This window comes from Aotus nancymaae, unplaced genomic scaffold (assembly GCF_030222135.1).
Source record: "Aotus nancymaae isolate 86718 unplaced genomic scaffold, 86718_ANA_hifiasm-v0.15.2.pri h1tg000014l, whole genome shotgun sequence".
In the NCBI taxonomy this organism is placed as follows: domain Eukaryota; kingdom Metazoa; phylum Chordata; class Mammalia; order Primates; family Aotidae; genus Aotus; species Aotus nancymaae.
The window spans coordinates 52838674-52861276 of NW_026988425.1; the positions used below are offsets into that span (position 1 = coordinate 52838674).

A 22603-nucleotide genomic window follows, 5' to 3' on the forward strand; every position below is an offset into this window, starting at 1 on the left:
CCCATCCAAAAGTGGGCAAAGGAAATGAACAGACACTTTCAAAAGAAGACATGTATGAGGCCAACAAACATATGAAAAAATGCTCATCACCACTGGTCATTAGAGAAATGCAAATCAAAACCACATTGAGATACCACCTCACGCCAGTTAGAATGGTGATCATTAAAAAATCTGGAGACAACAGAAGCTGGAGAGGATGTGGAGTAATAGGAACAGTTTTACACTGTTGGTGGGAGTATAAATTAGTTCAACCACTGTGGAAGGCAGTGTGGCAATTCCTCAAGGACCTAGATATAGAAATTCCATTTGACCCAGCAATCTCATTACTGGGTATATATCCAAAGGATTATAAATCGTTCTATTAGAAGGACACATGCACACGAATGTTCACAGTGGCACTGTTTACAATAGCAAAGACCTGGAACCAACTCACATGCCCATCGATGATAGACTGGACAAGGAAAATGTGGCACATATACACCATGGAATACTATGCAGCCATCAAAAATGATGAGTTCGTGTCCTTCGTAGGGATGTGGATGAATCTGGAAACCATCATTCTCTCACTCATAGGTGGGTGTTGAACAATGAGAACACATGGACACAGGGAGGGGAGCATCACATACTGGGAACTTTTGGGGGGAGTGGGGGAGGGACAGCAGGGGGTAGGAAGTTCAGGAGGGATAACATGGGGAGAAATGCCAGACACAGGTGATTTGGGGATGCCATGTGTGTACCTATGCAACAATCCTGCATGTTCTACACCTGTACCCCAGAATCTAAAGTGCAATAAAATATATTAAAAATCAGTCAATACGGCCGGGCGCGGTGGCTCACGCCTGTAATCCCAGCACTTTGGGAGGCCGAGGCGGGTGGATCACGAGGTCAAGAGATCAAGACCATCCTGGTCAACATGGTGAAACCCCGTCTCTACTAAAAATACAAAAAATTAGCTGGGCATGGTGGCGCGTGCCTGTAATCCCAGCTACTCAGGAGGCTGAGGCAGGAGAATTGCCTGAACCCAGGAGGCGGAGGTTGCAGTGAGCCGAGATCGCGCCATTGCACTCCAGCCTGGGTAACAAGAGCGAAACTCCGTCTCAAAAAAAAAAAAAAAAAAAAAAAAAAAAAAAATCAGTCAATAAATAATTTTTTAAAAATGGGTCAGAAAGCCTCACCCATCAAAAAGTGAGGAATATAATACATAGTCCTCCACATTTTCATTTTGGAGACCCTGGGTGTATTAGTCTGTTCTCATGCTCCTAATACGTACCCAAGCCTTGGTAATGTATAAAGGAAAGAGTAATTGGCTCCCAGTTCCACATGGTTGGGGAGGCCTCACTATCATGGAAAAAGGGGAATGAGAAGCAAAGTCACATCTTACATGACCGCAGGTAAGACAGTGTATGCAGGGGAACTCCCTTCATGAAACCATCAGATCTCGTGAGACTTATGCGTAATCATGAGAACAGCATGGGAAAGATCCATGCCCATGATTTAGTTACCTCCTACTAGGTCCCTCCCTCCTATGACACATGGGAATTATGGAAGCTACAATTCAAGATGAGATCTGGGTGGGAACACAGACAAACCATATTACTCAGTTTACATGCAGTGCTACTTTTTCATTAAAAAAAAAAGTTTTACAAGACAACTAATAACCAATAAATGACCTTGCTCGTATTACCAAATATGTTTCCTAAGTAGGGAATACTAGAAGGGAGGGAGGAGTCCAAAAGACGAAAGTCTTAGTGTAAGGAAAGAGAAATCATCTACCTTCTTCCCATGACCTCACTGTCATGCTTGAAAAGAGTTAATGAGCTTTTAAGATCATTAGCATGCTTCCATTGGCTGTGTGAGATGCAGATCTAAGAGCATACCTCAGTTCTAAAGGAGAACGTGGGGTTATCTATCTCACCCACACAGTCAAGGCACTGTCACTTTATGGCTTATCTGTGTCCAGTGTGTATCTAAAAGGAAACCAGTGGAAAAGGTAAGGGTGAAAAGCTAAACTCAACAATTTGCAGCAGCTTGTGGTGGACTGGATTTTATACCTGGAAACAAGGGTGCCTAACTGTCCCAGGTTGCACAGGATTGAGTGGAGTTTCTAAGACACACCACTTTATAGTTTTAAAACCAGAACATTCCTGGGCAAACCCAGAAAATTGATCATTCTGAAAACCTAGAATTTAGGTTCTCTTCACCGTTAAAGTCTTCTAAAACCCATACTTTTAAAATTAGCTGCAGGGTGGAAACATCTAGGGCATTTTAAAAGCAACTAATATTGGTGTCCCACCATCATAGAATCTGACTTCATTGGTCTGGGATGTAGCCTGGCCCTTGGGAGTTCTTAAAGTGCCTCAATATTTCCAGCTAATTCTTTTTTTTTTTTTTTTGTAGTTTTTTAAAAAATTTAATTATTATACTTTAAGTTCTGGGGAACATGTGCAGAATGTGCAGGTTTGTTACATAGGTGGTTTGCTGCATCCATCACCTCGTCACCTACATTAGGTATTTCTCCTAACACTATCCCTCCCCAATCCCCCCACCCACTGCTATCTTTCCCCTAGACCATCACCCCCCGAAAGGCCCTGGTGTGTGATGTTCCCCTCCCTGTGTCCATGTGTTCTCATTGCTCAATACCTACTTATGAGTGAGAACATGTGGTGTTTGGTTTTCTGTTCTGTGTCAGTTTGCTGAGAATAATGGTTTCCATGTCCCTGAGAAGGACGTGAACTCACCCTCCTTTGTGGCTGCATAGTATTCCATGCTGTATATGTGCCACATTTTCTTTATCCAGTCTATCATTGATGGACATTTGGGTTTGTTCCAAGTCTTTGCTATTGTAAACAGTGCCACTATGAACATTCGTGTGCATGTGTCCTTATGATAGAACGATTTATAATCCTTTGGGTATATACCCAATAATGGTACTGCTGGGTCAAATGGTGTTTCTAGTTCTAGATCCTTAAGGAATTGCCATACTGTCTTCCACAATGGTTCAATTAATTTACACTCTCACCAACAGTGTAAAAGCATTCCGATTTCTCCATATCCTCTCCAGCATCTGTCTCCAGATTTTTTAATGATCACCATTCTAACTGGCGTGAGATGGTATCTCAATGTGGTTTTGATTTGCATTTCTCTAATGACCAGTGATGATGAACTTTTTTTCATATGTTTGTTGCCTGCATAAATGTCTCCTTTTGAGAAGTGTCGTTCATATCCTTTGCCCACTTTTTGATGGATTTTTTTTCTTGTAAATTTGTTTAAGTTCTTTGTAGATTCTGGATATTAGCCCTTTGTCAGATGGGTAGATTGCAAAATTTTTTTCCCATTCTGTTGGTTGCCAGTTCACTCTAATGATAGTTTATTTTGCTCTGCAGAAGCTCTTTAATTTAAGAGATCCCATTTGTCAATTTTGTGAAGCCTGTACATGCTGGAAATTTACGATTGCTTTTTGTGTTTCAGTCATGAAGTCCTTGCCCATGCCTATGTCCTGAATGGTATTGCCTAGGTTTTCTTCTAGGGTTTTTATGGTGTTAGGTCTTAGTTTAAATCTTTAATCCATCCAGAGTTAATTTTTGTATAAGGTGTAAGGAAGGGATCCAGTTTCAGCTTTCTGCATATTGCTAGCCAGTTTTCCCAACACCATTTATTAAACATGGAATCATTTCCCCATTGCTTGTTTTTGTCAGGTTTGTCAAAGATGAGAAGGTTGTAGATGTGTGGCATTATTTCTGAGGCTTCTGTTCTGTTCCATTGGTCTATATCTCTGTTTTGGTACCAATGCAATGCTATTTTGATTACTGTAGCCTTGTAGTATAGTTTGAAGTCAGGTAGCATGATGCCTCCAGCTTTGTTTTTTTTATTTTTTATTTTTTATTTTTTGCTGAGGATTGTCTTGGCTATGCAAGTTCTTTTTTGGTTCCATATGAAGTGTTTTTTTGTTGTGTTTTTTTTTTTTTCGGTATATAAACTATTTATTAACAGACAAGGCCTACAGACTTACTTCTTCTTGGATACACCTACGGTGTGGCCATGGTGGCCAGTGGTCTTGGTGTGCTGACCTCGGACACGAAGGCCCCAAAAGTGGCGAAGCCCTCTACGGGCCCGAATCTTCTTCAGTCGCTCCAGGTCTTCACGGAACTTGTTGTCCAGACCATTGGCTAGGACCTGGTTATATTTTCCATCCTTTACATCCTTCTGTCTGTTCAAGAACCAGTCTGGGATCTTATATTGGTGTGGATTCTACATAATGCTGATCACACGTTCCACCTCATCCTCAGTGAGTTCTCCTGCCCTCTTGGTGAGGTCAACGTCTGCTTTCCTCAACACCACATGAGCATATCTTCGGCCCACACTCTTAATGGCAGTGATGGCAAAGGCTATTTTCTGCCGCCCATCGATGTTGGTGTTGAGTACTCACAAAATATGCTGGAACTTTTCAGGGATCACTAGAGACATGGCGGCAGCACAAGCGGCGGCATGTAAGCCTCCTGTGGAAGAGAGAACGGAAGTGACGCAATATTTTTATATCCCATATGAAGTTTAAGGTGGTTTTTCCCAGTTCTGTGAAGAAAGTCAGTGGTAGCTTGATGGAGATAGCATTGAATCTATTAATTACTTTGGGCAGTATGGCCTTTTTCACAATGTTGTTTCTTCCTAACCATGAGCATAAAATGTTTTTCCGTCTGTTTGTGTCCTCTCTTATTTCTTTGAGTGGTGGTTTGTAGTTCTCCTTGAAGAGGTCCTTCACATTCCTTGTTATTTGTATTCCTAGGTATTTTATTCTCTTCATAGCAATTGTGAATGGTCCCAGCTAATTCTAATGTGCAGGACAGATTGGCAACCACTGCACTAAGTGATTTTGCTAAATTATTTAACCTCTGATCCTGTTTTTTTTTTTTTTTGGTAAACATTGGCCCTGCTTCTTTGCATATTACTTCTGTACAAATATCCAAGCTTCTACTATTCGGAATGCTCTGAATCAGTGCATAGGAATCAATCACCTTAGGATCTTGGTCAAGTGAAGATGCTGATTCAGTAGGTATGACAGGAGGCTAGAGAACTTGCATTTCTAACAGGCTCCCAATTGATGCTGATGCTGTTGGTCCAGTGTGTAACTGGGTTTGTGGTAGGTAAAATAATGCCTCCCCACAAGGAGTTCACATCCTAGACTCTAGGACCTATGAATGTGTTATGTCATTTGAAAAGGAGAATTAAGGTTGCAGATGGAATTAAGGTTGCTAATCAGCTGACTTCAAAATAGATTACCCTGGATTATTCAGGTAGACCTGATATGATCACAAGGGTCCATGAATGGGGGGAAGATATAGAATAGTCAGTTTCAGAGTTCTGCAATATGACAAAGCCAGCCATTGCTGACTTTGAAGATAGAAGGGAACCCGGAGGTAAGAAATTTTTGAAGCCTGTAGATGCTGGAAGTTGCAAATAAACAGATTCTCTCCTGGAGCCTCCAGAAAGGAACTTAGCCCTGCTAAGGACACATTGATTTTTGTCCAGTGAAGCTTCTGTCAGACTTTTGACCTACAAAACTGTAAGATAATAGACTTGCACCATTTCAAATCTTTATTGTTATTTGGAACAGCAGCAATAGGAAACTAATACTAGTATGATATTAATCCACAACTCAGAAGAGCAATAAACACAGTTTCATTGTTCATTAAGCCAGTTTCTCACTCTGAGTCACTATCCTAGACTTGAACCTCAGCCCTTCCTGGAGTTTTGGAACTCCACCACCCCTACCTTCACATTTGGCTATAGTTCTAGAGTCCAGCGTTTAGGGATGCACTGGAGGCAGCTGACTGGACCATCAACCTTTTCCCCAGTGGCACACTGATAGGTGCAGTCTTCGTGGGGCTTCCTGAGGTGGAAGAGGCAACTCCAGACAGAGAGGAGGGGCGCCCAGTTCCCTCCCACTCCCTTTCCTCAGCCTCCTGGCCCCTTCAGCACAGCCCAGGAGAATATGGCTTGTCTCAGCTCTTCTCCCTTCCTGGTTCTTCCAGGCTCTGTGTATATCTCTATGAATTCCCTAAATTCTCCCAAAGATTTGAGCTTTGGAACACAAATTTCAGGAAAACATGCAGGTTATTTTAATTTTCTTCCAGACCACATGGCTTCCCTGAGGCACTGAGCCCAGCTGGCTCTACCGCAAAGTTGGGGAAAAAGGGAACAGATCCAACCTGGGAAGTAAAGGACATGACTCAGTTTGTCAAAAAACATCTACTTATGTGTGAGAACTGAGTACAATTAAGGTTTCTTTTATACACCCCCTCACCCCCGACAACCCACTCTGCATAGGAATGTACTGTGGTACATGTGCCGCATCTGCCTGGCACGTCCAGAAGTTGAAAGGCATCCGGGCTTCCTAAGGATATCCACAGCAAGTTGAAAGGAAATGAAGAAGGCCACGAGACCCAGAGATAAGATGACAAGGGCCAGAAAGTTCAGTGCATCATTTCAAGATTCCATGTATTGGAAACTAGACTTCTTCTCACATCTTAAGGGTGACATGAGTGGCCATTGCTGGCAGCCCCACAACAGCACACACTGGCCAATAGGCCTGAGCCCCACACGTCCCTGGATGATCACACCTGCCCCGTGGGAAGCCCTGGGAGCTCAGAGCTGAAAATACTTCCACGTGAAGCTGCTGCTAGGCTTGCTCTGTCGTCTTTTCTGAGCCTGACCACAGAGTTCCTTACGATTTCCACTGCAAAGAAATACTCTCTATGTAAATTGTAGGCATTTTCTCCGGGGATTTCAGCTATAGTGTCTTTGTCGATGATTATCTCATAAATTCTAATAAAATCCAGTTTTATTAGGAGTTTGAGACTCATAAGAAGTCTCCTGAGAAGAATGTACAGAAAAATGTTAAGGGATTCTTTTGGGAGTAGATTCCTGGGTAATTTTTTTTCTTTATGGTTTTCTATATTTTCTTATTTTCTAGAAGAATGTGTTTTATCTATATAATTTGCAAAATAAGTTTTTAATTCTTAAGAAGAGTTATGGAGAGTTCACACTCTTTGGCTTGAACTGGAGACAGTAACCGTTTGGAGAAGACTATTTCCCCTGCACATAGACCTTAGAGGGATATTATCTGCCAGCCTCACTGGGCTGGGACTAGAATCACCTTTAGCTACCATGGACAATAAGCACAGTAGAAGCAACACTAATGACACCACATGACGTTTGTGTTCTTTGGTGTGCACAGTCCTATTTGCATCTAAGGCCTGTGGAGAGCTCTGTGCCTAGGTCAGCAGGAACGACACCCTCATTCTTCAGGTTCTGATGTTCAAGTCCGTGCTATTAAATTCTCAGCTGTCCTAACTCCTCTTCCTGGGCACAGAACACTCCCCTCCCTCCCTCCACTATTGTTGGTTAGGGATTCCAGACTAAACGGAGATGAAGCCTTTTCTTTTTCACACAAGAATCGGTGCTGTAAATAAAGCCCCAGATACAGAGGAAACTGTACAACAGAAAGGCAGATTGGAGGAACAGAGAGCCAGAGGGCAGGTGCAGTTCTTGCCTGCCTTCTGCCAGGCCCATGGCACCAGTTCACTGTTTATTTCTTCACCAAGCCTGCTATTAGCAGTAGGTCCGAAAGCTTTGAACTTAACTGATGTACATAAAGCAAGCTGTTCATTTAATCTGCACACTTAATTCAGCTCGCTCCGCATGCTGCTTCAGTCTGGCTTCTTTCCATATAAGGAGTTCACGGTATCTTTCTGCAGCACCCCTGCCTCTGTCTTGAAAAACAGCCAAAGATGGCTTTGTGTTTAATGCACGTGCTGTAGGCCGAAAGCCCCAGCGGCACTGCCAACACCTTGCCCCCTACTCCTGCCAGGTAAGTCCTATGTGGTCCATTTCTGTCTCTCCCTCAAATGAGAACCTGCTGAATTCTATTATTTTGGGATTTTTTTGATGTAAATGAATGGAAAGAAAATCAGTTTTAATTTTGCCTGACAGATGATATCAAAAACAAATGCATTTATGTGTGTGTAATTTCCTGTTCGTGAAAATTTTGCTGGACCCTGCTTTAGTGCACCTTAAGGTGGATTTGGTGGAAGTTTTAGGCACACTTCTCAGTAAAATATGCATTTTAGATGCACTAATAAGGCATTTAGAATTGAACAGTGGGTGGTAGAGAAAGGAGGGACATTTTCTCACTTGTGTATAATCTTTTCTAAATAAGTACTGGTAAAGGCTGTGTATAATCAGTTTTATTGAAAGGTTTAATAGGTGGCTCCATTTTGGTGTTATTATAAATAAGCAATGTTTGCTATAGAAATCTCACATTTTAGATAATGGTATGTAAATACATCATATTCCTCCTTCCCTAAGTGGTTTCCTTGGCTTAGTGCCTGTCGAGGTTTTGTGAAATATCTGCAAAACCAGATGATGCCACTGGGACGAAGGGAAGAGTGAAGAGATAAAAATAGAGGCTAGCTTTAGGAGTCTATGCTAAGGAACATGGGCACGTGAATTTGGGAATGGGGGTGCATGAGTGTGTGCAGCTAGGGGAAAGAAATAGCCATTAAAAGGCATGATAAAAGGAAAATGCATTGTAAATACAAAATTGGGAAAATAAGATTAGATGCTAAGCCAGGCCTTGGTGGGGAAAAAAAAAATGGGACCACTGTCTTGTTTGGTTATTTCTTATCACCACCGTTCTGCTTACCAGCTGCCTCGTGTAGGACCCGTTCTTCTCACAACATTAATCAAGGTGAAAATATTACAAAACCCTGACAGTGAATGACAGAAGCTTGAGATACAGTGTGTAGATCTACTCATGGCTGCAGACCCCAAACCAGATACCCTTAAGCCTGTTATCTGCAGATAACAGACATTTGCTCCTATCATTATACGTGTGAACTGTGTACCTTATTTCAACAGTTACTATCAATATATTAAACAGCTACAAAATAGCTGGCCCTGTGTTTTCCGTTTTATTTGAAGTATCTCATTTACCTATAGTCTTCTGAAAGTCAGTTCTATTCCCATTTTTACAAATAAGAAAGCTGTTAAGCCTTAAGGAAGTTAAGCATCTCAGCCAGGGACACACAGTTAACGAGTGGAGGAGGCAGGATTTGAACTCAGATCTATATATCTGGGAAAGTTTATGTTCTTTCCACTTTTATGCAGTCTCTCTATTTAATTGGGAAATTTCATAGAATTATAAGATAGGAATAGTGAGAAAAGGGACATACAAATAAAACCATTTTCTGGGGAATATTGGAACCATGCCTTAAGTGGATAATTATATCCCAAAATGTTTTTATCTGTTGCCTGAATTTTCCAGTTGAAACATTAGCCAGACACACCGGGACATTATTTCTCAGTGTTGGTTGTACATTGTACCAACCTGAAGAGCTTTAAAAAATAGTTATGTCTAATCTCCACTCCCAGAGCTTCTGATTAAATTGGTCTGAGATGTGGCCTGGGCATTATGGGTTTTAAAAACTCCCCAGGTGATACTAATATGTAGCCAAGTAAGTATTTTCCCCTTAACACTCTCACCTAAAGTCTAGAGCCATTAATTCAGCTAACTCTTAGCTATCTCTGCTTTAATATCCCTATCCCATAGGCATCTCAAACTCAACATGTCCAAAATAGGACTTCATATCTTTTCACTTAGACCTGACCCTCGCCTTCCTATGTGATATTTTTTAATGTCAAACACTATAACTAGACTTATCATGCTAAGTTAGTCATGTTTTTATCTGAGTTCTGAAATTAAAATAGGCATGCCTGACCACTAAATGGTAGCTATATAAATTCATAAATATTTGCATCTGTGGGATTTCAAAGGAGTAGCACATTCAAACACTGATTAGTATTAGAAATGTTGTGACAGCTCCCTCCTGAATGCCAAAGAAAAACAATGCTCAAATTAAATGCTCTACATCAGAAAGTTAATTTAAATGAACATGTGGGCTTTATTGTCCATAAGAAAGTCAGTGTAGAGCACTTATACCCCCAAGGAATGCCAGGTTCCACAGGGAAACAAGGACCACTAGCCCTGATATGTGTGCTCTCCAACAAAAATCAAATCTAAAATATTATGTGGGAAAAAACAAACAAGGACCCCTAGAGCCTGCTCTCTGCTTTCAAAAGTTCCCCGTTGATGCAAGGGGACTGCACTTTTTCACAGGTTAACACTCTATTTGGCAAAGAATGATATGTGGCCTAAGAGAAGAAAAAATGATTCTCTAAAGTAACTATGTTCATTTCTATTATAATTATTTGATAAAAACCCAACTCAGTTTTCCTGAAGGAAAAAAAAATCAAGCCATTAGCTCACATAACTGAAGAGTCCAGAGGTAATCTAGCATCAGGCATAAATAAATCCAGAAGGTCAGTGGTGACAACACTGGTCTCTGTCTCGCTGGATCAATTTCCCCCTTCCACTCTCCTGTTCCTCCTTTCTCCCTCTGTCTGGTCCTGCTCTGCCTCAAATTTGGCTTTATTTTGATTTCAGAACTGAGATCAAAGTTATGAGTATCTTAGAATAAGAAGTCTGGCTATACATAAAATGTTTGACATTTTTAAAAAGACGTATTGGATGAAGAGGCTTACTCTCAGTCAAACCCTTTACCCATGGCAGCTTCCACAAATCTCGATTTCTGTCCCTCCAGTTCTTAGTCCCCCAAAGTCATTTTCTTTCTTACAGCAGTCTCACAAAAAGCTTTGTGATTGAGGCTTATTGGACTCAGGCCTCAACTAGTTTCTGTAGCCAAGGGGATTTCCTTGACTAGGCCTTTACCATGGGCTCATCCCAGGAATCAAGAGAGAGTTGGCATGCTCAAACCACCTAGGACTCACGATGGGAGAAGAGTGAATCCACAGGAGAAATGCGGGTTCCATTACCACATGAAGAGTTAGATGTTGGGCTGGACAAAGTAAGGAATCCCCAGTGCAAAATCTGCAGGTGCAGAGAGAAAGATATCCATCTGGGGATATAAGAGGAGTTTCAAGAAGGTATGATTAGGAATGAGTCTTGGAGGATGGGCTAGTTAAGAGGAGATATGAAAATTTAATTCTGTTAAAACATAATTCATGCCCTCCAGAACCCCCTCCATTATTATGAATCTAAGAAGCTACTTCATCTATTTAATGCATAAGTCAAATGTTTTGGTTTCATAAATAAAGATTCTATTTATAATAAAAGAGACTGTATCATTCAGATACTCAGATAAGCAGGTCTCTACCATCAGGCATAATGATATATTTTAAAGTGAGAGCCTCCCAAATTTTAATAATTATTTCCTCACATGAGCATTGCAGTATTTTCATGAAACTCTAAAAAGTAACAGTTTATGAAACTTAGAAGCAGTTTGATGTGGGGAAAATACTTCTTTCTGCCACTGGCCTTCCAAGTAACTATAGGCAAGTCATTTAAGTGCTTTACTTCTTTCTAAAATGGAGATGATATTGGACAGTAATAGCGATGACTGATAATAAGATTGTTGTAAATGGCAAAGGAAATAATGCAAATGAAAGAGCAAGTACTATACAAATAAGTGTGAGATGGTGTCACTGTACACTTTTCAAAGTAATAGATGAGGAAATTAGGTGATAATGGGAGTGTTTGTTTCTTTGCATGGCAAGCCATGTCTATTTTATGTTCATTAAATTCACCACCAGAGCTTATTATAATAATTTAGCATTATAGGTAAAATTGTGTTAGTGTTTACTTTGGAAATATATAAACCTGGTGACTTCTATATCTGGAATACCTCCAGGAATTAAGGAAAAGGTGAAGGGATCAGCTTCCAGGCAAGTAACAGTAACAGCCCTTCAGCCATGGGGGCAAAACCTTTTCCTCATGTAGTAAGGAGTGTTCCAAGCAGAAATAAAGGGATTCTTACTGGCTAGCAGGAATGGTCCAAACCAAGCATCTGAAGAAGGAACTAAGGGCACAGGAAAAATCAAGAAATTTTACAAAAAGAAAAGGGAAAGCAGAAACAAAAGAGAGGAAAGCAACAAATACAAATGCAAGGGACTATTACAGTGCACTAGAAATTAGAGCCGGAGACAGAAGCTGTGAACCACGCATGGAAACACTGATTTTGGTGAGGGAGGGAGGGAAGAGATGAAGGGGAGCAACAGTGTATCTACTAGATTCGACAGCAGAGCAGAATGTTTCCTAACAACCCCTCCTATAAATGACCGAGCTACTTTCGTTAATAATTATAATGTGGAATGAATAATAATAGCCTGAAATAAACACAGTAAAAATCTTGTTTTACTGAACTTTGTGTGTGTGTGTGTGTATATATATATAAAACTTTGTGTATATCTACACACACAAAGTTGAATAAAATATTCATATATATATAATCATGATATATATAACCATTATATATATATTTATATATGATCATGCCAGTAGAGATAAATAGTAGTAAGTAAAATGTCTTCAAATGAAACAATTTTAGTAGCTACTAAATTGTACACTAAATAACATATTTTCTTGAATTGTTATTTAGTTTTTAAACAATTCAAAATGAAGAGTAAACCTTAGTATTTACATATGTCTTTAAATTCCACAAAATATTTTATGTGTGACCTAAAATTTGCATTTACCAAACAAGGATATTACAATTTGTAGTTCATGTCCTGTTACTGTTTTTAAAGTAAAGCACAAATAAAAACTTGGAGAAGACACTGTATTTAAATTACATCCATATAGGATGACAGGAATTCAAGTTCCTCTATATAGGATGAAGGAATTCAAGTTCTGATTCTGTGTTTATAAACACTGCACTATTAAGTATATGTACATACTTGTGTGTATGTGTGTATATGTATATAATGCTATGAAAACTCAGCAGTGGCCAGGTGCAGTGGCTCACGCCTGTAATCCCAGCACTTTGGGAGGCTGAGGCAGGCGGATCACCTGAGGTCAGGAGTTCAAACCAGCCTGCCATCATGGAGAAACCCGGTCTCTACTAAAAATACAAAAATTAGCTGGTTGCAGTCGTGGGTGCCCATAATCCCAGCTACTTGGGAGGCTGAGGCAGAATTGCTCGAACCTGGGAGGTGGAGATTGCAGTGAGCTGAGATCATGCTATTGTACTCCAGCCTGGGCAAAAAAGCAAGACTCCATCTCAAAAAAAAAAAAAAAAAAAAAAAACCAAAAAAAAAAAAACACCTCAACAGTAATTGTTAGAATTTATACTAACAAAAAAACTTTTTTAAGGGCAGGAGTATTTTTTCATTGACATTATTTCGTTTCTCATGTTTGCTAGCACATGGCAATAATAGAAAAATATTTACAGTGTTTTATTATTGTTTTAAAATTATCTACATCCAATGCACAGTCTTATTAAGAACCCTCTCACATTGGAGGGGAGTCAGCAGCCCATTCAGAAAAATATTTGGTTCACTCTGCAGAGAAGGGACACACAGCCTCATACCTCTCAGTGGGCTGTAAGGGCTTTGCTAAACTACACAGCCCTGTGGATACAATACCAAAAGAGAGATTGCCTTCAGAATTCACTTGGAGGAAGAGCTTCTCTTATGTTTCCTACTTTAAGAAGTCCTATTTATAAATGTTATGGACTTCATTTTGCCATTTTTTTTTTGCTTTGGTAGAGTACAGAATAAGTAAATGAACACACACATATATACATGCACACATACATATAGTTTATATTCCCAGTGTGGGGAGCTTTTAAAAGTCTGATTTTTGGACCTTATTTCTGGAGAGACTAAGTCTGAGATGAAGCCCAAGAATCAACATTTTTAAAGCATTCGTGTATTTCTGATGGTCATCTAGGTGAAGGAATCATTGGTGATGAATTTGCATTTTTCTAGTTCCATGCTGATAATATTCTCCAATTAAATTTCTATGGTCCTGATTGTACATTTCTATTTTGTCTTTTTATTGTCTATGTTTTTATTTTATCTTGGAGATCACCTTAAGATAGAATTGGAATTTAATTACTGAGGGAAGAAAAATCCTCTTTCTCCTTTCCTGAAACCATGATGTCTCCCAAGTATACATGTAGAAAGTGAAGCCTCAGGTTTGAGAGGTCATAAATCAGCTGCAAGTTTCTCAGCAGAGTGTGTATTAAAATGGAAGGCCTTCTGTTCTTATAGCAGGTCACTAAAGAACTTTGAAACCAGCAAATGCAATGAAAATTCACAGTGCTTTTTATACCCTCATATATTACTAGATTCTCCCTTGGAAGTGTATAAAACTGTTTTCTCTACTTAAATAATGCCCCTCATTTTTTCTTTTTTCTTTTCTTTTTTTTTTTTTTTGTTTGTTTTTCAGACAAAATTTACAATTTAAAAGACAAGGGAGGAAGAAAAGTAGAAAAAAGCAGGCATGACACCAAACAAAACATAACACAGAACCTTGTGGGAAGCAGGATAACTTACTGATTTTTCTGGCAGCAGGATTGTATGAAACAGAAAATAGCAATATATAACACTATCACTTTCCCTCCTGAAGTGGGCATGACCAAGCTCGTTGTGGTCCAGATTGTCTAACGGTTACGCTTTTTAAAAAATCATTCTTCTGTTGTCTATGTCTTTACTAAAACTCAAATGCCAGTTGGTGTGAATATTCACCAATCTATTCCGTTTCATCATGAAAGAATCACTGGTTTTAATTATTTATTTTAAAAAACATTTATTAAGTGTTATTAAGTATTATAGACAAAGGACTAAATGATGCTTTAGTTCTCATAACACCTCTATGAAAATGGTTTTCCACCCATTTTACAGATGAAGAAAGTGAGGCTCAGAGTTTACTTTCTCAAGTGATTCGGCTAACTAATGTAGTTCTTGTATTTTGATGTACGTTAAGTATCTCCACTGAGAACTTGTTTAAAATGCTGATTTCTCCTAGGGATTCCCCTTCAGTAGGTTCCGTGGGGCCCAGAAATCTGCATTGTTAACAAGCACCAGGTGAGCCTGATGCAGGTAGTTCTCAGGCCACATTTAGAAAAAGCTTATTGATGTGGTTTGGCTGAGTCCCCACCCAAATCTCATCTTGAATTGTAGTTCCCCTAATTCTCCTGTGTTGTGGGAGAGACCTGGTGGGAGGTATTTGAATCATGGAGGTGGGTTTTTCTCATGCTATTCTCGTGATAGTAAGTCTCACAAGATCTGATGGTTTTCTAAAGGAGAGTTCCCCTACACGTGGTCTCTTTGCCTGCTACCATGTGAGATATGACTTTGCTCTTCCTTTGCCTTTTGCCATGATTGTGAGGCCTCCCCAGCCATGTGGGACTGTGAGTCAATTAAACCTCTTTCCTTTATAAATTACCCAGTTTCGGATATGTCTTTATTAGCAGTATGAGAACAGATACTTACATAATACTATGGGTTTCCCACTCTGGAAGACTGCTCAGAGTTCAGGACAAGAAGGAAGTCCCTACCCTATTCCATTTCCTTCATATCACCTGCTTTTGTCCCCTCAGAACTCACGCCACAGGAAACCATACTCCAACCTACCCATCCTGGCCTGCTGTATAACTTTCAATTAAAAGTTTTCTTAACTATAGTTGTGTAACTTAAAAAGTGATTACTGAAACTGCATGTGGAACTTCATTCTGGGTGGAGGGCCAAAAGAGTTGTGAAAATTGTTGAGGAAGTTGGAGTTGAGAGAAGAGGCTCAGGAGAAAAGAAGACAGGTATAGCTTTATCTGTTTTGTTGGGTCTCCTAACCCACAGGCCTTCCATTCCCTTCTAATGGTGATTTCCATTAAGCAACAGCACACTCACTCACTGGGAACTGATGCAGAAAAATTCTATAGCAGTGGTAGAAAGAAAGATAGGAGGTAGGGCAGAAGTGTGGGTATAAGATAGAGAGAAAGAGAAAAAAGTAGGAAAAAAGAAAGAAATGGAAAAAAGGGCAGTGGCTATGGAGATGGGGGGATCTTGTTAATAGAGTGAACCACGGTTAAGGTTAACAGCACATCATTCAGACCATCAAAGATTTGACTGTGTTCTCTAGAATTCCTAGGGCAACTGCAAATTACTAACTCCAGGAAAATTACTCCTCTCAGATCTGCATCTCCTTCAATCAGATTCACTGATATAATAGGTTTGCCCAACAGATGACCTTTCCCTGTGAATTTGAGATAAAGTGATTGGAAGGCAGGAAATAAATATCTAACAGGGTCTCCGGTTCTCCAAAGCCCTTTAGTGTTAGCTTTTATGGTGTTTGTTTTAAGCTTATAAATACCTTTAGGCATCTCCTCACCTATGAAATTAAAAACTTCTTGGACCATCATTAAGAAAGTGTTACATGGCTTACAGAAACACGGTATGTAGAAGCACTGTATGTAGCATTAGAGAAAGGCTAAGTTGGGCCTTAACACCCATGGTAGATACATGACACTTGGTATGTCATGTAATTTTTCTGACCTTCAATTTACCCAGCTATAACATGGTGGTTATAATGCAACCCCCAGAGTGGTGGAGGAGACTACGTGAATAATTATTTAGTACAGAACCTGACAGATAGAAGGTATATCAGGATGTAACAGGGTCCTGGCAGGAAACAGAAGCCATCCCAGGTGACTCAAAGAAAGCAACTTTGAAAGAGATTATTTACAAAAGTGTTGGCAGGGATAGAAAAATGGGATGGTGAGGCACCTGGAGACTTTCACGCAGGAAACCATTACTACTCATAGCTCAAGGCAAAGGAGATGGAAAAAATATTACCTATCTCCAATGAGTGCAGGAGCTGTGGAGGAGAAGCCTGTAAGCGCTAGAGCCTGGAGAAACCCAGCTACTGCCAGAGAAGCAGGGGCAAGAGACCTTTTACTCCTCCCAGCATGTGAGCTCCTGCTGAGCATCCCATGGCCAAACTCAGCTGGAAGCCACATGAGAAAGAAGCCTGGATGACAGAGTTCATAGCAGTCATCCTCCCTGGGTACAGAGATAGGCATGGAATGGATGGGGAAGGAGGAGGTGCAGAAGGGCTATTCAATAAAATCATTTCTACCTTTCATTTCTGACCCACTACACACACACACACACACACACACACACACACACACACACACACAGTCTCTCTCTCTCTCTCTCTCTCTCTCTCTCTCTCTCTCTCTCTCTCTCTCTCTCTCTCCCCCTCTCCCCCCCACCCCCCGCCCCGTATTTCCAAACAAAACTGCATGTGTAGTACTGGGAGAAGCAGGTGGTATAATTCCATTAATGCTTATTTGCTAAGTCCAGTAATGAATTCAAACTAAATATTGTTGTTCCTTCTCCCAAAGTTCAGTGCATTAGTGGCTATATGTACTTGGCAAGACGTGTTAATTCTTGGACTCAAATCCAATTTTTTGGATACATAAATATCCTCTAGCTCACTGAGAGAGTTAGTGTGCTTCCCTAAATACCTTACTAACTTACTAGTAGTGAGTGAATTCAGCACCAAGGATATCAGACTCCCAACAAGACAAAAAAAAAAAAAAGAGAGAGAAAGAAATTTAAAAATTAGCAAGGAGTTCAGTGTGTAGTGCTGCTGCCTCCACTGCCCACTCACTGTTCTTCCCCAGGACTCCTTCATTTAGGTAATGGCTTCTTGGCAACTGGAGCTGCCTCCCAGTGGAAAAGATAAACATCCTCCTTCCCTCCATAGAGAGAGAGAGAAGAGTCAGGTTGGTGGAGATGTCTGGACCTTGTGAGCCTACAGCAGGGACCAGCAAAGGAGCTATTCATGCTATGGTTTTGAGATGGAAGCAGAGGCATCACTGGAAAATAAGCAACTGTGAATCACTTGGTCAGTCTTGAAGTGCCATTTAGATCTCCAAGAAAGAGGGAGATATTTTAACCACAGACCTACAAGACATCTGGAAATTGTTTGGTCAAGGTGGCCCCATTATGGTTTCCCCCATAGGCAAGATAAGATTTGGCAACTAATTTGTGCACTACAACAACATTGAATTGACACTTTAACTTCTGGTCCATAGGATAAAATAATAATCATTATAAATAATAGAGAGCACTTGTCAAATGACTGGTGTTGTCCAGGCATGTGTCATGAGTTTTAGAAACCTTTGTCCTATATCTCACAACTCTTAAGACAGATACTATTAGATTATAATATATTAAACTTAAAGAGTAATAATTCATAATATACTCAAGCGGGGAGTTCTTTACAAAAGAATGTCACCTAATACAGAGAAAATGAAACATAGAAAATCAAAATTTTTCCACCATGATTGTAGTAATTGATTCAGGCAGAGGTCATCAATGGACGCTAAACTATCTTGGTTGAAAGGTTGCTAGAGGATAGAATGTAACTGCAATCTCAAAGCATCATGCCACAAGTTGATTTTTTAATTACAAAGGAAAAAAAACATACTTTTACAACAGAAAAGTCTGGCTGATGACATACTAACCAAGTGAGCAGAGTTAAGGTCAGCGGTAATGAGACAAACTGACCTGATGTACCTCTTGATGGTTTGTTATGGGAAGTGCTCAGCATCATCATATATACGGGTTGAGCATCCCTAAACCAAAAATGCGAGATTCAAAATGCTCTGAAATCCCAAAAGAGCACCAACATGACATCACAGGTGGAATATTCCGCACCTGACCTCATTTGATTGGTCATAATCAAAACTGATTCAAACTTTCATGAACAAAAATTATTTAAAATATTGTATAAAATTACCTTCAGCCTATGTGTATAAGGTGTCTATGAAACATAAATGAATTTCATGTTTACATTTGGGTCCCATCCTGAAAGTATTTCATTACATTTTTGCTAATATTTCAAAATCTGGAAAAAAAATTTGAAATCAGAAACACTTTTGGTCCCCAGCATTTTAGATAAAGTATACTTAACCTGTAGTTTTCTTTTTTTTTTTTAATTTTCTCCTTTTTTTTTTTTGACTTTTTCTTTAAATTATACTTTAAGTTCTGGGATACATGTTCAGAACGTGCAGGTGTGTTACATAGTTATACACGTGCCATGGTGGCTTGCTGCTCTCATCACCCCGTCATCTACATTAGGTATTTCTCCTAATGCTATCCCTCCTCTAGCCCCCAACCCCCTGACAGGCCCCGGTATGTGATACTCCCCTCCCTGTGTCCATGTGTTCTCATTGTTGAACTCCTACTTATGAGTGAAAACATGCAGTGTTTGGTTTTCTGTTCTTGTGTCAGTTTACAGAGAATGATGGTTTCCAGCTTTATCCATGTCCCTGCAAAGGACATGAGCTCATCCTTTTTTTATGGCTGCATAGTATTTCGTGGTGTATATGTGCCACATTTTCTTTGTCCAGTCTATCATTGATGGGCATTTGGGTTGGTTCCAAGTCTTTGCTGTTATGAACAGTGCCACAATAAACATACGTGTGCATGTGTCTTTATAATAGAATGATTTATAATCCTTTGGGTATATATCCAGTAATAAGATTGCCGGATCAAATGGTATTTCTATTTCTCAATCCTTGAGGAATTGCCACACTGTCTTCCACAATGGTTGAACTAATTTACACTCCCACCAACAGTGTAAAAGCATTCCGATTTCTCCACATTCTCTCCAGCATCTATTGTCTCCTGATTTTTAATGATTGCCATTCTAACTGGCATGAGATGGTATCTCATTGTGGTTTTGATTTGCAATTCTCTAATGACCAGTGATGATAAGCTTTTTTCATGCTTTTTGGCTGCATAAATGTCTCCTTTTGAGAAGTGTCTGTTCATGTCCTTCACCTACTTTTTGATTGGATTTTTTTTCTTGTAAATTTGTTTAAATTCTTTGCAGATTCTGGATATTAGCCCTTTGTCAGATGGATAGATTGCAAAAATTTTCTCCCATTCTATAGGTTGCCTGTTCACTCTAATGATTGTTTCTTTTGCTGTGCAGAAGCTCTGGAGTTTAATTAGATCCCATTTGTCTCTTTTGGCTTTTGTTGCCAGTGCTTTTGGTGTTTTAGTCATGAAGTTCTTGCCTATGCCTATGTCCTGAATGGTATTGCCTAGGTTTTCTTTTAGGGTTTTTATGTAAACCTGTAGTGTTCTTATTAAAATGTTTAACCTGAATTCAGTTATGAGGAAACAGACATAATCAAATTTGGGGACATTCTACAACTGGTCACAACTAGCTTTGACTATTCAAAAATATTAACATCATAAAAAAATGAAAAAGTTAGGGAGGAGTCTAAACTGAAACAGATGGCAGAGATGATAGCTAAATGTAATGTCTGCTCCTCAACTGGATCCTGCGGGGGGAAAATGTTATGTATGAGACATTACTGAGATAATTGGGGAAATTTGAATATGGGGTACATATTCATATTATAGTATTCAGAGTCAGAGTTTCCTGGTTGATTTAGTTCAACTGTAGTTATGGAGGTGACTGTTCTATTCTTAGGAGATATTTGTGAAGTGTTTAAGTGTCATCAAGTCTGCAACTTACTTTCAGATAGATCAACAACCACTACGAAGTGTTATATAAAAAGAGACAAAGCAAATGTGGCAAAATGTCAACTGAGGAACTGAAGTGAAAACTAGGTATATGGCAACTTCTACTTGTCTACAGGCTTTATTTTTATTTTTTTTAAATAAAGAGGTGAGGGAAAATGGGTAGTATTCTTGATCCTACTTTTTCAAAATGTATAGCAAGCTTGAGGTGTCCCAGCTAGTACATGCTAGAGCTGATACTCAAGTCCAGGTCCCTCTGACTCTACTGACCACTTCAGTACATTTTGGCCTTGGAATAATTAGTGTGAACACAATCACTGTGTAATGGTCTTTAAAATGGATGTCATTCATCTCTTCAAGTCCCTCATGAGTGAAACAGACAAGGACTTGGGTTTGGTTTGCAGGTGTGCTGTGCTCCCCTCCACACCCCACACTCAGTCGCCTCATCCTTGAGAAGGAGAAAGGCACATCCCTCTTCCATGAATATTACTGAATTCATTCCATGTCAGTCATTAAGGCCTGATGTAAACTCTTGTAGCATGCTGGGATCTAAATGAATCCTGACTTTTCATCATCTCAGAACACAAAACCTAGGAGATAACAGAAGACAACTCATAGAAGTCAACATAATATACACAGGTGTAGTTACACTGATAATACCTGAACAGAAAAAGAGGAAAAGGGCGTTTCTTCAAACCAGTTGACTCCCTTTCTTCAAAGACATTATCAGCTATTTATGCTTACAATGATTTATTTTATCTGGTATATATGAAGTCATTAATCATATAACCTTCCATTCAGTTTACTTCAACAGTATCCATCTTAGGTAATGCCTGCTCCGAGTCCATTAATTTAAACTAAGCTCCCTAGACTTTCCAGTGAATGGTGTTTGGAAGTTTAAATTTAACACCTTATGTTGCTACATAATACAATTCTTTGGCATTTGAACAAGATTCTTATTTAAATGTCTTTAGTCAATATAACTAGTTAAAGCAAACTCATTCTTCATGAGTTGTAGGCAGCAGCCTCACTTTCCTTACCCTTTGTTTGTACCCTACATGTAGCTTTTGTATTTTATAAATTGCTGACAGCAGCCAGATCCTTTTTTGGAAAGTGATTTATGCAGGCAGGGGGGAAAAGCTCACTGTAGGCGAGTGGTGTCATTAGCAATTTTGTTCTTTATAGAGCAGGAAAATATAATCAGTGTTTTTAAGCTATTAATTCTATAGACTAGTACTTCCCTCCTACTAGGAAATGCTTATTTTCTCCACCCCTGAAGATGAGTGTTTTTCAATGTTTAAGCAAGTCCCTGCTGTGCCTTTGTCTCTGTAAGTACAATGGAAATGCTGTGTTTCCGTGCTGCCTGTGGCGCATGCATCAGGGCATCCCCGTGTGATGCCTGTCAGCTGCCACACATGGAGGGTGAAGGGCAGGGAAAATGACACTTTGTGGGGGACTGTCGACATTCTTCTAAATGAATTCTTTGGCAAGCTTGAGGAAATGGGAAAAAATAATGTGGGAGACTGGACAGAGTCAGGGTCCCCAGGGTACCAAGTGTAGCTCGGAGTGACCACTGGTGAATCACTTCATCTCCATGTGGGACTAAATGCAACTAAATGATTTCTTAGGCTTTCCTCAGTCATTCTTAGTGAAAATATGGACTTAACACATCAATTCTGAGTCACTTTCTTCCCACCTGGAATGATGACCATTTTTCTCATAGTCAATGTATGTAGCAGCATATACCCTCATTTGCCTTTGGGTACGTTCCTGAGTCAAGGTACACAACAGAATATCAGTGGGGCTGCAAAAGCTCCCCTGCCCCGACAGAGACTTGGAAATACTATGCTCTTCATGAGGAATGTGGCTGTACTTCTCTTCTCCCCAGACCTCTCCCTTCTTAACAACTGGAGTGCTTTCTCTTTCTTGGACTCTAGAGGGTTTCTAGCAAAGATACAAGCAATTAAGGAACTGAGATAAGAGGCAGCAAGGCTAGGGGCGGAAGTCTCAAGTAGGGTTCCAAAGATTACCTCTACAGTCCTGAGCAAGGCCACATTTGCATGAAATGACGAACGATGGGATGAGGAAATTACAACATGCAGTATTTCATCCCCGTGTAATCCATGAAACTACTAACACGTGGCAGGGTGAAGCATGAGGCGGTAGGCTATGTGGCACTTGTACA

The 22603-nt window shown here is 39.9% G+C and overlaps 1 protein-coding gene and 1 pseudogene across 2 annotated transcripts in view; one reads left to right on the top strand and one right to left on the bottom strand.

The window, feature by feature from the left end:
* The window catches only part of RAB3C (RAB3C, member RAS oncogene family), a 266342-nt gene that overhangs the window by 186799 nt on the left and 56940 nt on the right, over positions 1-22603 (top strand). The window lies entirely within an intron of this gene.
* On the bottom strand, positions 4006-4464 carry LOC110568120 (small ribosomal subunit protein uS13-like; annotated as a pseudogene).